Here is a 13927-nt window from a genome sequence, read left to right on the forward strand (position 1 = left end):
ATCCTTTGCATAGGTAAGTTATATTATTTTTTCACGAAGTTTTTTAATAGCGAATTTGACCTTTGAGTATATTATGCTTGTCCCTGAACAGCGTGATAGTTAATGGCATTAAAATAAAATTACATAATTAATATTATATAGGAACTAACTTATGCCCGCGACTTCATCTGCATGGGTTATACAAATTTCAAACCCCTAGTTTACCCCCTTAAGGATTGAATTTTTGAAAAATCCTTTCTTAACGGATGCCTACGTCATAATAGCTATATGCATGTTCAATATTAGCCCGATCCGTCCTGTAGTTTGAGTTGTGCGTTGATAGATCAGTCAGTCGGTCTTTTCACTCAGTGTTTTCTTTTATATTTAAGGAGAAAATATATTTATCATTGTATTGAAAATGTATTGAAATACAAAATACAACAGTCGCTAGCACGTGAGGCGCTCAACTGAGATATAGTACTTATTATGTCGCTTAAGAGATTTTGGCACAAGACTCTAGTTTTCGGGTTCATAACGACAAAACCATTTGTACAAGTATCTAAAGTCCTATAAATAATAATAATAATAATTGAATTTTGTACTTATGAACTACCATGTTTCGAATTTAATTCGCATCTTTAACTTTTTGGGGCGTATTTTCACGGATTCGGATCGGATGAGTGCGTGGTCGCTCTAAGAGTCTTTATTTTTAAAGAGGTAGGTAACGTTGGCAAAAAAGTCCAAAACGTAAATGCACTAATTACCTAATTATTTCTCGGTCAAAAAGTAGCCATTTTTTTCACAATAACGTAGATGCGAAAAGTGGGTCAGCAAAATAAACAATCGCGGTATATTTGAATAGCTCTTAAACAGGGTTAAAAATTCTTAATAATCATCTCCAACCTACTAGCAGCTCGGTATTTTTTTAAATTCAGATACAAGTAAGCCATAAGTTAGCTACAATCTCACCTGGTGGTAAGTCATGATGCAATCTAAAATGAATGCGGGCTAACCTGGAAGAGTTATGGCAGTTTTTAGTAAACCATACGCATTGGTTTCGACACTGCATCGTACCGGAACGCTAAATCGCTTGGCAGCACGGCTTTTGCCAGTAGGGTGGTAACTAGCCACGGCCGAAGCCTCCCACCAGACCAGACCAGGAATTTAGAAATTATAAAGTTCCACCCCCTGCCGGGAATCGAACCCGGGATTTAGCTTACCACTGCGCCAGGGAGGTCGTCAAAGTCGGTCGGTATTTATAAGCCACAACCGTAATTGTAACTCAGTATAGACATGTTATATATTGCAAATACGCCTTTCTTTCGTGAGTAGAAAAAAATATTATGTACTAAATGATGCCTGCGACTTCGTTTACATGGATTTAGGTTTTTTTTATGGAACTCTTTTATTTTCCGAGAGAAAAGTAGCCTATATCAAATAGCAAATAAATAGATGATGCCCTTGATTTCGATCACAAGGACTTATAGTAAGAGTCGAAATGGAAACCGGGGAGGAAACGCCTCGAACATCCGCACAGCCCCCGCACTAACCCGGTGTGCATGGGTCATGTGCAGGTGTGCGGGGCGTCCCCCCGTCTCATACCCTGATTGCCTAATGACCTGTCGCGGATTATAGGTTTTTTTTAAATCCCGTGTGAACTTTTAAATTTTCTAAGACAAAAATTTAAAAAATGAAGTCGGTGTAATGTGCGTAGAACTTTATACAAACATAATACTTAAATTAACGAAAGCAACCTTCCCAAGTGTTTGTAAACCTTTCTTGATACGCTCAATATAAAACCCGCGCACGGCTTCTCTAATTGGGACTCCCTTTTCCTTACGAGCAAAGAGACCTTAACAGGTTGTTGGTACTTCATATAATCATATACTCATACATACTATACATACATACATTATGTCATACAAATTTATGAGTAGGATACGCTAGCACACAAGATTTTTTTAGGATTGGGATGGACGTGCGGCATTTATGATTTTTATTTATACAAAATAAATAAAAATGTGTTTTAGGAAAAACGGAACCCTTATAGGATCACTTTGTTGTCTGTCTGTCCGTCTGTCTGTCTGTCAAGAAACTTACAGGGTACTTCCCATTGACCTAGGATCATGAAATTTGACAGGTAGGTAGGTCTTATAGCAGACATTAGGGGAAAAATATGAAAACCGTAAATTTGTGGTTACATCACAAGAAAAAAATTAAAATGTGTTCATGAACAAATATTGCTATTTTCGACTACCAAGTGGGTATTATAATATGAAAGGGCTTTACCTGTATATTCTAAAATAGATTTTTATTTATTTTTAGGCACAACAGTTTTTGATTTATCGTGCAAAATGTCGCTAAAATACGATTGTAGTACGGAAGCCTCAGTGCGCGAGTCTGACTCGAAATTGACTGGTTTTTTAATTAAAATTATTCTCTTTAATAATGAATTCTAGCCCTATAAACTACCGCTATACAAAATATCACAATATCATTTTATTATTACAGTCTAAGACCCTATTCCAGGAACCACCATTGGTCCTTTATGCCACTATAAAACTGTCAGACTTCTGAGCTAGCAAACTCGCTAGTTGCTGTTACTAAAGTATCGCATGTGCTAGAACCTTTAGAGCTCTTCGGGTTACTGCTTCATAAGTGGGTAGACCTACTTACGTTACATAAGATAATTTCCATAAAATTATCTTTTTTAAATTCAGATACAAGTTAGCTCTTGACTGCAATCTTACCTGGTGGCAAATGATGATGCAGTCTAAGATGGAATCGGGCTAATTTGGTATGGGTATGGCTGTTTTTATTAAACCCATGCATGCATGCCCCTTTGGTTTCTACACGGCATCGTACCGGAACGCTAAATTGCTTGGCGGCACGGTAGAGTGGTAACTATCCACGGCCAAAGCCTCCCACCAGACAAAGGTACGTACCTACCTAGTCTTTCCATGGATGCGTATAAAAAGTTTCACTTTAAAAAAAAAAAATGCGGCTGGCATCCAAAATTGTTATGAATATTTAAACTTTTTAGGTTGGTAATTACGCTTTAACCGCCGACAAAACAGGCTTATTTGTCTCTGACCCAAACAGACGTACAACCCTCAAGCATACCTACAACCCTCGGAGAAAACGGATACATTTACCCCATAAATGGGCCATTAGTACCTAAGTTGTTTATACCTCACACAATTTTCATACGTACTCACCAAAATACTTAAAAAACATATTATAATGTATATACTACGAAATTCTGACTTGAAAAGTTCATTTTGTTTTACTGCGTCATAAGTTTTTTTAATTCAGATACAAGGCGATCTGCGATCTCACTTGGTGGTAAGTGAATATGCAGTCTAAGATTGTAGCAGGCTAACTTGGAAGGGGTATGGCAGTTTCATTAAAGCTCATTACCCCTGGTCAGTTTCTACGCGGCATCGCACCGGAATGCTAAATTGCTTGGCGGCACGGCTTTGCCGGTACAGTGGTAAGTAGCCACGGCCGTAGCCTCCCACCAGACCAGACTAGAGAAAATTTAGAAATTATGAAATGTCAAATTTGCTCTGCCAGGAGTGAAACCCGGGGCCTTCCAATAATAAGACCACAGTGCTCACCAATGCGCCAGGGAGGGCGTCAAATATATTATAATGTACTACGAAATTCTGACTTCAAAAGTTAGGTCATTTCGTGTTACTGCTCATAAGTGGTTAGTAAAGTTTGCGTAACAGTACCGAAACTCGGATTCTTCTGCTGTGACTTCACAAAGTTTATCGCGGTCGTAGGAAATAAATTTTCGTCTTGGTATTTCTCGTGTTTCAAAGGAAAAAGAAACTGTAAACTACAAAACATTTCTCGAGAAATATCCATACTAATATTATAAAAATATTAGCTTAAATCCCGGGGAAAGACAGGCTACTTTTTATCCTGGAAAATCAAAGAGTTCCCACGGCATTCCTAAAGGCTCATCCGTTTAACCGATTTACATGAAATTTGGTAAGTACGCAAGGCCGTAGTCTCCCACCAGAACAGACGTCTACAGAAAATTTTGAAATTGTAAAATTCCAAGCCATGCCTGGAATCGAACCCAGGACCTTCCACTAATAAGACTACAGGCCTCACCAATGCGCCAGGGAGGTCGTCAAATATATTATAATGTACTACGAAATTCTGACTTCAAAAGTTAGGTCATTTCGTGTTACTGCTCATAAGTGGTTAGTAAAGTTTGCGTAACAGTACCGAAACTCGGATACTTCTGCTGTGACTTCACAAAGTTTATCGCGGTCTTAGGAAATAAATTTTCGTCTTGGTATTTCTCGTGTTTCAAAGGAAAAAGAAACTGTAGCTAGCTACAAAACATTTCTCGAAAAATACCATACTTACTAATATTATAAATGCGAAAGTGTGTCTGTCTGTCTGTCTGCTAGCTTTTTACGGCCCAACAGTTTAACGGATTTTGATGAAATTTGATACAAAGTTAGCTTACATCCTGGGGAAGGAATCTTTATCCCGGAAAATCAAAGAGTTCCCAAGGGATTCTTAAAGGCCCATCCGTTTAACCGATTTACATGGGTACTTGCATCCCGGAAATTGACATGAGCAACTTTTTATTCCGGAAAATCAAAGAGTTCCCACAGGATTTTTGAGACACCTAAATCCACGCGGACGAAGTCGCGGGCTTCATGTAGTGTGGAATAAAAAGAGTGCATTTTTAATTTTTTTTTATTCTTATGTGAGGGTTTGTTCACAGATTGAGCATCTCACCCTCATGGGAAGCCTTTTTTAGCATTATTTAAAATTATTGGCATTTAATTATTATCTGCCAATGTTAATTTGTTATTAAAAAGTAGTGTTGTAAAAAGCAAGTTATATGTAAGTCATTAAAACGTACAATAATTTCAAAAAAAGAGGCCAAGTGCGATTCAGACTCGCGCACCAAGGGTTCCATACTATAGGTTTCTTGACATACACGACAGAGAGACAGACAGACAGACCAGACAGACAGACAATGAAGTGATCCTATAAGGGTTCCTTTCTTCCTTTTGAGGTACGGAACCCTAAACAGCTAAAGGTAAATACATGCGCGGGATCAAACTGCAGACTCCCGAATAGGAAATCGAAGTCTTAACCACTGGGCTATCACAGCTGGAAACATTGCATTATTTAAATAAAATTATTAATCATGGCTTGGTAAAAAAAATTGAAAAACATGCTTCTAAAATAAATAGGTATTTATTACCATCTTAACCGATTTCAGGAAAGGGAAATTCTCATTTCATTGCGTAATTTTGTCGCTCTGTAGGTACGCTTAGTATGAGATTTTATGTCTCACCAACGTTGATAGTATTCGAGTGTCGAAACACTTCCACGTTATAGTAAACTCGATCTTAATTGCCTTGTTTTAAAGCTCAAGTTTGTCTACACATCTATAGCCAGCGCTCCAAGTGGAAACGTTGCGAAACTAAAATCTGTGGCATTGAATTTTAGATTTTAATTCAAGGCTTTTTAGGTCCATTTTACTTTGACGTAATTGTGTTTCGACTCTCGAATTCTAGCAAAGTTGGTGAGACGTAAAATCTTATACTAAGCGTACTGGCGATCACCTAATGTCCCAATCTTGTTCCAATCGTCTCTGTGTTTGTCAGTTCTATTATAAGGATAATCTGTTACGATCAGATACTTTCGTACGTCAACAACCAGTCAAGAACTAACAAACATACAAACAATATTATAAAGGAAATGACATGATATATATCATGTCATTTCCTTTATAAATGTATAGGTAAAACATTATAAAAATTATAAAAATATACTTAATTTGTAAGTTTGTTGAAAATAACTTTGTTTGTTGGAACTACTGAAGCAATTTTTAAAATTCTTTTACCAGTAGGAAGCTACTTTATTCCTAGTGACATAAAGCTATAAGTATATTTTATTTATTTAAAAAAAATTAGAGATTGAAGATATAGATATAGTATAAAAATAAAAAAAATATAGAGTGCGAAGTCGGGGCGGGTCGCTAGTCTAAATATATAAAAGGAAAAGGTGACTGACTGATTTATCAACGCACAGCTCAAACTACTGGACGGATTGGGCTAAAATATGGCATGCAGATAGCTGTTATGACGTAGGCATCCGCTAAGAAAGGGTTTTTGGAAAAGTCAACCCCTAAAAGGGTAAAATAGAAGTTGGAAAGTGTAGTGCACAAAGTCGCGGGAATAAGCTAGTAGGAATAACCTATAGTATAAAAAATGTAACTACTGTGGAATTTGCTACCCGTGCGAAACCGGGACTGGTTGCTAGTGTGTGGATATAATATTTGTGGTTGGAGCTCATAGCTCCAGTGTATAATAAAGGAATTCTAGCTCAGACAGGAATTTCCTGAGAGGCTTGCTGCCCGTGACATGCTATTAAATGCTTTGGGTAATCGCAGCATGACCTATATTTTGTAGGTACTAAGGTCTACGCGTTATAAATATTAAATAAAATCTAGAATAAAGAAGTAAATAAATTAAAATATAAGTATAGCCGTGATAGCCTAGTGGTTAAGACATTTGCCTCCTAATCGGGAGGTCGGGGGTTCGATCCCAGGCACGCTCAAAATAACTTAAGTAATCTTAAATATATAAAAGGAAAAGGTGACTGACTGATCTATCAACGCACAGCTCAAACTACTGGACGGATCGAGGTGAAATTTGGCATGCAGATAGCTATTATGACGTAGGCATCCGCTAAGAAAGGATTTTTGAAAATTCAACCCCTAAGGGGATGAAATAGGGGTTTGAAATTTGTGTAGTCCACGCGGACGAAGTCGCGAGCATAAGCTAGTATATGTATATAAGTCAATGTTTTTGGCGTTATTTGCGTTTAAATAGGTATCGCTTGCTTTAACGGTAAAGGAAAAAACATCGTGAGGAGGCCAGGTGGCCATGGGCCAAAACCCTTCTCACTCTGAGAGGAGACCTGTGCTCTGCAGTGAGCCGGCGAAGGGTTGATCATGATGACGACTATTAATTTGTATTTAGTTACAAACATAGACTACACCTCCAAAAGGAAATCAAACCATTGCTTGAAATACGATACAAAATATTATGAAAAAGCGTAAGATTTCTTGGTCGTCTTGCTAATGCAATAACAATTAATTGAAATGGATCCGCCTTACTTTTCTTAATTATGCTCTCGAGCTTACGCTAAAGAGCTTAAGCTTTTAAGCTAAAGAGATCTTTTTCTGCTGACAAAGAAACGAGATAAATGTCTTTTGTTTACAACACAGCCTTGATTAATTTAATTTCTTAACCATTCATACTAATCCATACCTCCTACCAACATTATAAACTAGCTTAGGCCCGCAACTTCGTCCGCATGAACAACACAAATTTCAAATGCCTATTTACTCTAGTTCTACGTATCTAGGTCTAGGTATTCTAGGTCATCCGTGAGTATACCAACGATTATCTACGACATAAGCTCCCATACCAAACAAAAAGGAATGTATTTTCACGGACTCGGAGCGGATGAGTGCGTAACCGCGGTAAGGCGTTGAATTTTCAAAAATCCTTTTTTAACTGATGTCTACGTCATAATACTTACCTGCATGCCGAATTTAAGCCCAATTCGTCCAGTTGTTTAAGCTGCGCGTTGAAAGATCAGTCAGTCAGTCAGTCACCTTTTCCTTTTATATATTTAGACTAGCTTATGCTGGCAACTTCATCCGCGTGGATTACATAAATTTCAAACTCCTATTTTACCCCCTTAGGGGTTGAATTTTCATAAATCCTTTCTTAGCGGATGCCTACGTCATAATAGCTATCTGCATACCAAATTTCAGCCCGATTTGTCCAGTATAGTTTGAGCTGTGCGTTGATAGATCAGTCAGTCCTCTTCCTTTTACACAAATTTAGAAGAAGAAGATTAAACGATGAAATTCTTCCTTAAAAATTTGTTTTAAAATGATATTAAAAATTATTAAAATATTATAGGTACTTGTGAGCGTCAAAAATAAAGAAAAAAGAAGAAGAGAAATAACGAGAAACTAAATCAGCGTCAACAACCATATAAATGCTAAAAACAGACCACTAAGCGCAGTCGAATTAAGCGACGTACCTACGAGTACCTACTGAAAGAAACTGTAATTATGCGCTGAAATATTCACACTGAATACTTTGTAGGTACGGTATAATATGGTAGAGTCAGCAAAAATGTTTGTTTATTTCATCAATAGGAGCTTCGTTTCCGACTTACACTAATAATGATATTATAAATGCAATATGTGTCTTCCTGTATTTTTGTCTGACCATCTGCCCCAAGAGCAACCGCCGAGTTTCTTGCTGGTTCTTCTCGGTAGGAAAGGCATTCCGAACCAGTGGTAGATACATCCGACTATTCGAAAGTACTTGTACAAGTTTATTTGAATAAAAAAGTTTTTTTTTTTAAATCTTTTCGATAGTTTTCGACGAAAGTACAAAGATAACTTGCATCCCGTTAACGAACATAGACTTGTTTTATTCGAAAAAATTAATGAGTCCCAAAATATTTTCACAAACCTAAATCCATGCAGATTAAGGTGTGGGCATGAGCTACTATTAAGTAATTAAAGGGAAAACTGACTGAGTGACATATGCTGTTAAAACAGTTAAATCTAGTGTAAGAACTGAATATGAAAATGATCATTCCCTTAGCACCAACCCAAAAATCCCAAAAACCTCAAGATGATTTTTTTTCAATGTTTTAGCTCAAATAATCTCCAAAGAACCTTTTATTTTATGTGTGGTTTCGTTTAGAATTTGTAGGCAGTAGAAACAATAACTTTCATATTTTAAATAAGGTCTCTTGGCATTTACCCACATCAAACAACTTTATTATTTTTCACAGACATTCATTCTAAATTTTACTATGTACCTACAAGCTTATTTGTGAAACTGAAAACTCTCCACGTCTTTAACAGCATGCAAAAAATCACATCGATGCGTTGTTCCGCTGCGGCCAGCATGATTAAAGGACAAATTAATAAACTAACAAACAAATACTTGTATAATATGGTTAGGAGCAGGTAAGCGAATTATTTCCAACTTCTATTGATGCCCCCTTTCCATACATCACATATCTAATGGTAAGAGTTCTTTTGGTATATAATAATGAGGTGGATTCCCAGATCCTTCCGCATAACTACAACTCGACTATGTGTATGAGACTCTGGTTTTAAAGTTATTATCAGATCTTAGTGATAAAAGTCACAACCATTGGCTCAACGTGCTCTCCGAGGCACGAAGAAGACAAAAAAGCCAAATAACCTACAAAGTTGGTCATCTATCCAATTACTGACTTGCAATCGATTGATATGCATTTTCACAACTCCTATAAATCTTAAAAACAGAAAATTAAGAATTATTATGTCGTGTTCTTTGCTAACCCTATTAAACCGTTTGCGACTCCACATTCACATCTCATACATCCCGTGCCTCGCTTTTGTTTCAAAATCCTCATTTATACACAAATTTATAACCGCATAATATCTGAATACCCCGACTATGTTTGCATAAAACATTATCACAAAATGAACGATATTAAAATTTCCATCTCTCAAAATTCCGGGTTCGCAAGGATTATTTTTATTAGCCTGAACAAATGGTCGTGAAATTGATTACCAATTCTTTCAGTTTAACAAAGAATCTTTTTTTGCTTCGTGAGTGCTTCCGGGGTTTATTACCGGATGGGGGAGCTTAGGATGTAATGTGTAATGTCGTGAACTCACTCAAAGAGTGATGCCAGTGTCACGTGACGACATCTACATGACAGGATGTCATAGTGAAAGCACGCATAATAAAATTGCGTTTGTGTGAGTACTGCAAACATCCCAGCTCTTGTTAACAGCTTTCAGTTAAGAACGAGACCGGAGACGATTGTGTGATTATATAGCTTGCGTCCCGGTTGCCACTGGGCGCGCCCTCTTTTGCGAATGTGAATCATGAAATGAATGAAAAAATCTTGACAACTTTTAAGGACACATTCGTCATAACCACGCTAATTCAGCCCAAGTATTATAAGTAAATAGAAAGATTTTAGCGTTTAAACTATTTTAGCGTTTAAACTACCGTGAGTGAATTCCATTCTAAATAATATCTGTCCCGGCTTTACTCACGTGTGTAGTCAGTCGACGTTAGCACGCGCCGCGGTTTTGACTCAAACCCGCGGTGCGTGCGCGAACGGACTCCCTTGAAAAAGGACCCCGTATGGGTTCGAAACTAGTCGGGCTAACGTCGACTACACACGCGAGTAAAGCCGGGACAGATATTATTTAGAATAAATAGAAAGATTTTTTTTATTAAAAACAGATAAGCTTTTACAAGTGCTTTTCGATCATCGTCAATTGAATCTTCTAAACTGGTCTGGAATGCCTTGGTTCAGTTTTTTTTTTCAGAAATAGATTCCTCCGACATCAATAGTTTCATTGGCTCAGGTCTAGTGGGGAATAGTCTTAAAAAGCTCTGTCTTTCATCAGCAAACGTATTAAGCATACTAGTGGAAAACCTACAGTTTTTACGATAATGTTACGCCACACACTTGAGCCAACCCGAGCCAATCCGAGCCAACCCGAGCCAACCTATGTGAGGCCGGCTAATCACTGCCAAGCCGGTCTATCACAGCCAATGACAGCCACTTACCGCCACTGACAGCGAATCACCGCCAACCGCAGCCAAACAGCGAATCACAGCCCACCTACCGGACGCCTTCGGTAGGGATACAGCTTTAAAAAGCCATGAGAGCTCATTTCGAGAGATATTATTGTACGTAACACGGTGTCAGCAAAAACTATGCCAGTTTGTGTTCTAAATATTAGTTAATCGGTAAATTCAGTGTAAGTAGAAATTGTGACAAGTAAATCAATGCAAATTAATAGTGATATAAATAAACAGTAATAAATACATCAGTGTAAGCAAAACTAATGTGTTGTAAAAAGCATTAAATATAAATCAGTGATTATTATTGCGATGAATGATTAATAAATAAATTGGAGCGATTATACTGCTTGCTGGTTTTTATTTAACCCACTGCTTCAATAATATGTATCTTACATTTGTCTAAGCAAGCTCAGAGTAACTCAGCGGGCGATGTAGAGAGCTATGCTTGGAGTCTCTCTACGTGATCAAATCAGAAATGAGGAGATCCGTAAAAGAAACAGGGTAAACCACATAGCTCAATGGGTGGCGATGGTGCTCAATGTGTTGGAATGACGACCTCGCATAAGTAGACAGATGACGTCAAACAAGTCGCCGGGAACCGCTGGATTCAGGCAGCGCAACACCGTGGCATGTGGAAATCCCTACAAGAGACCTATGTATGTCCAGCCGTGGACGTCTATCGGTTGACGATGATGACGATGATGACATTTGTTTTTCACTTTTCATCCCACTTGATGTACAATATAGCGTTGATAAAACCTGACGATCCAACAAAGCCCCAAGACAAATATTTGTATACTGTGATAATATTATATACTCGTGTTCATCTCGAAGGAACAATATCTCTTGTCGACTGTCTTCTGAATAATGCTTGCATTGTATCATTGTGGGGTTTGACAGCTCACCGGATCTGAGGCAACGTCGTGTTGAAACAAAAATATTAAAGCTCTGATGCCCCGGGGTATTTGTCTATCTTAGAGTACTTACTTTAAAAGTGAAGAGTATTTTCTTGTACAGAAATATTTTATTTTATAAATCAAGATTTTAATGAAGTTCAGGAAAATCAAGCAGAAGTACATTTTAATGTGTAGTATGCAATATGCAATTATATTTAACCAAAGCCCGGAAGATTAGAAACCGGCCAAGTGCGAGTCAGACTCGCGTACAGAGGGTCCTGTAATACAGTCGTATTTTTTCGACATTTTGCACGATAAATCAAAAACTATTATGCATAAAAATAAATAAAAATCTGTTTCAAAACGTACAGGTACAAGGGTCCTTTTTCCTTTTGAGGTACGGAACCCTAAAAAATGCACGAGAGTAGATGAACGAGAAAAGCAAAATTGCCAGACCATAACATTATAACCACGAATTATTTATGTGAGTCCTGAGAACCATACAATTAATACAATTAAGCCCTAGTTAAACCCAATATACAGTTTCAAATGACAGCAATAAATTATCGCTTTGTTAGAGCTATTAACACTATCACTATATCGCAGCACGCGTAAATAAACCATACCTACATTTAGTAAATTTGACACCCAAAACAGCAATACATTACAAAATAATAGTGTAATATAGTACATGACGTACTTACTATAACAACAATTAATACTCACTCAATAGCCATTTACTATCCACTACTATCTCGTCCATGATCTCAAAATTTAAATGTAGGTATTAAGAACCATTTTACAAAAAAAACGCTTTCAATTTAGTTTTCTGCCACACCAATGTGCGAACTTTTAGTATCTGTGTGTTATAGCTCAAATATAATGCACATTATGATAATATCATGATTTAGCGATAGGTAAATTAATATAAAATAGGATCTAATTGTCTGTACACTACTTACGTATGTAGATGTAGGTATATGTTTATAAAGGTGTTTAGCCTGTACAAACAAATATTTAATACTGTTGTTAGCAATAAGTTATCTAGAAAAACTGTTGCATAACTTTTTTGTAATTATTATAAAAATAAATGACATTTAAAAATAAAAAAAAAATCAATGTGCGAACTGCGAATGAAGTATTAGGTATACGTATTACCTACGTGAGTATTTCAAAGGTCCTATTTACACAGAAATACAATATTATTAGTTTACTATACCAGCAGCAAGCACTACATACGATATATTCAGTAGAAGTAATCCGATTGCTATAATCAAAGGCAGATTTGGCATTCAAATCTCATTCCTCTCCGAAGAGCGCTGAAAGTTGGTGTTCAAAGTGACACACTGTTGAGAGAAATATGGAGCAGTATTCAATTAAATACTAAGTTACGACTAGCAAAGTTCTGAGAGTTTCGAGTAGGTAAACGTATTTGAATACAGAAAACTTACATCTGATTTTTATCATGGAGCGAGTTGTTATTCTAAGCATGGAGCGCTAACTCACTGGGACGCCATGGTGACGTCACCGGCTATGGATCCATTTCCAACGAAATCCAATGAATGAATGAGGAGAGCCAGTAGCCACTGGCTACTTTTTTGGCTACCTCATTTGGCTATGGTATGTAGCCAAATAAGCTACCTAGCCAGCGGCGTCGTTATGGGATCTCAGTATTTTAGGGCTCTTAGTGACGCAAAGCTTTTGAAATGGTTGTTTAGATAGTTGAGACGTCTGTCTGTCGGCCTTCAATTCAGGGGTTCAATCCCGGGCACGCACCTTAAACTTATCAGAGTTATGTAGGTACGTTTTGAGCAAAGGAAAAAGGAAAACATAATGACAAAATCTGCATGCCTACGAGTTCTCCGTAATGTTCTCAAAGCTGTGTGAAGTCTGCCAATCTGCACATGGCTAGTGTGGTGGATTATTGGCCAAGTGCAAATGTTTGGGACGCGTAATCCAGCACGTAAATACATTGTCTATCAGTGTGCATTGCACAGTTTTTGCAGCAGTATGTCTCACAAAGCAGCACCATTCGTTTATTTATCAGCACTGACAGCTTTGCAAATGGACGGAACTGGAATATCCCTTTACACTGCACTGGGGTGGGGCGTCTTAGCACTGTGGTTCAAATTCCTATTGGTTTCATGATTTTCGTATTGTCTCTACATCTACATTATACGAGTAGGTATCTACATAAGGATGAATTTGTTTGACACGAATTCTAAGAGTAAGGCTGAGGTCTATAAAGCGTACTTTGACTTTCCTTACAGTTAAAACTAGACAGATACATAACTCATTCTCATTTTAACTGTCTTAAGTCTGAGCTACGCCAACGTAGGCTCTATATATCTCAGCCTCATTGCACAGTTT

At 37.4% G+C, this 13927-nt stretch overlaps 1 protein-coding gene and 1 long non-coding RNA gene across 4 annotated transcripts in view; both read right to left on the reverse strand.

The window, feature by feature from the left end:
• Nucleotides 1-13927, reverse strand: part of LOC138402802 (uncharacterized) — a 498790-nt gene that overhangs the window by 324364 nt on the left and 160499 nt on the right. The window lies entirely within an intron of this gene.
• Nucleotides 1-13927, reverse strand: part of Syt7 (Synaptotagmin 7) — a 429808-nt gene that overhangs the window by 259229 nt on the left and 156652 nt on the right. The window lies entirely within an intron of this gene.

This window comes from Maniola hyperantus, chromosome 9 (assembly GCF_902806685.2).
Source record: "Maniola hyperantus chromosome 9, iAphHyp1.2, whole genome shotgun sequence".
NCBI lineage: Eukaryota > Metazoa > Arthropoda > Insecta > Lepidoptera > Nymphalidae > Maniola > Maniola hyperantus.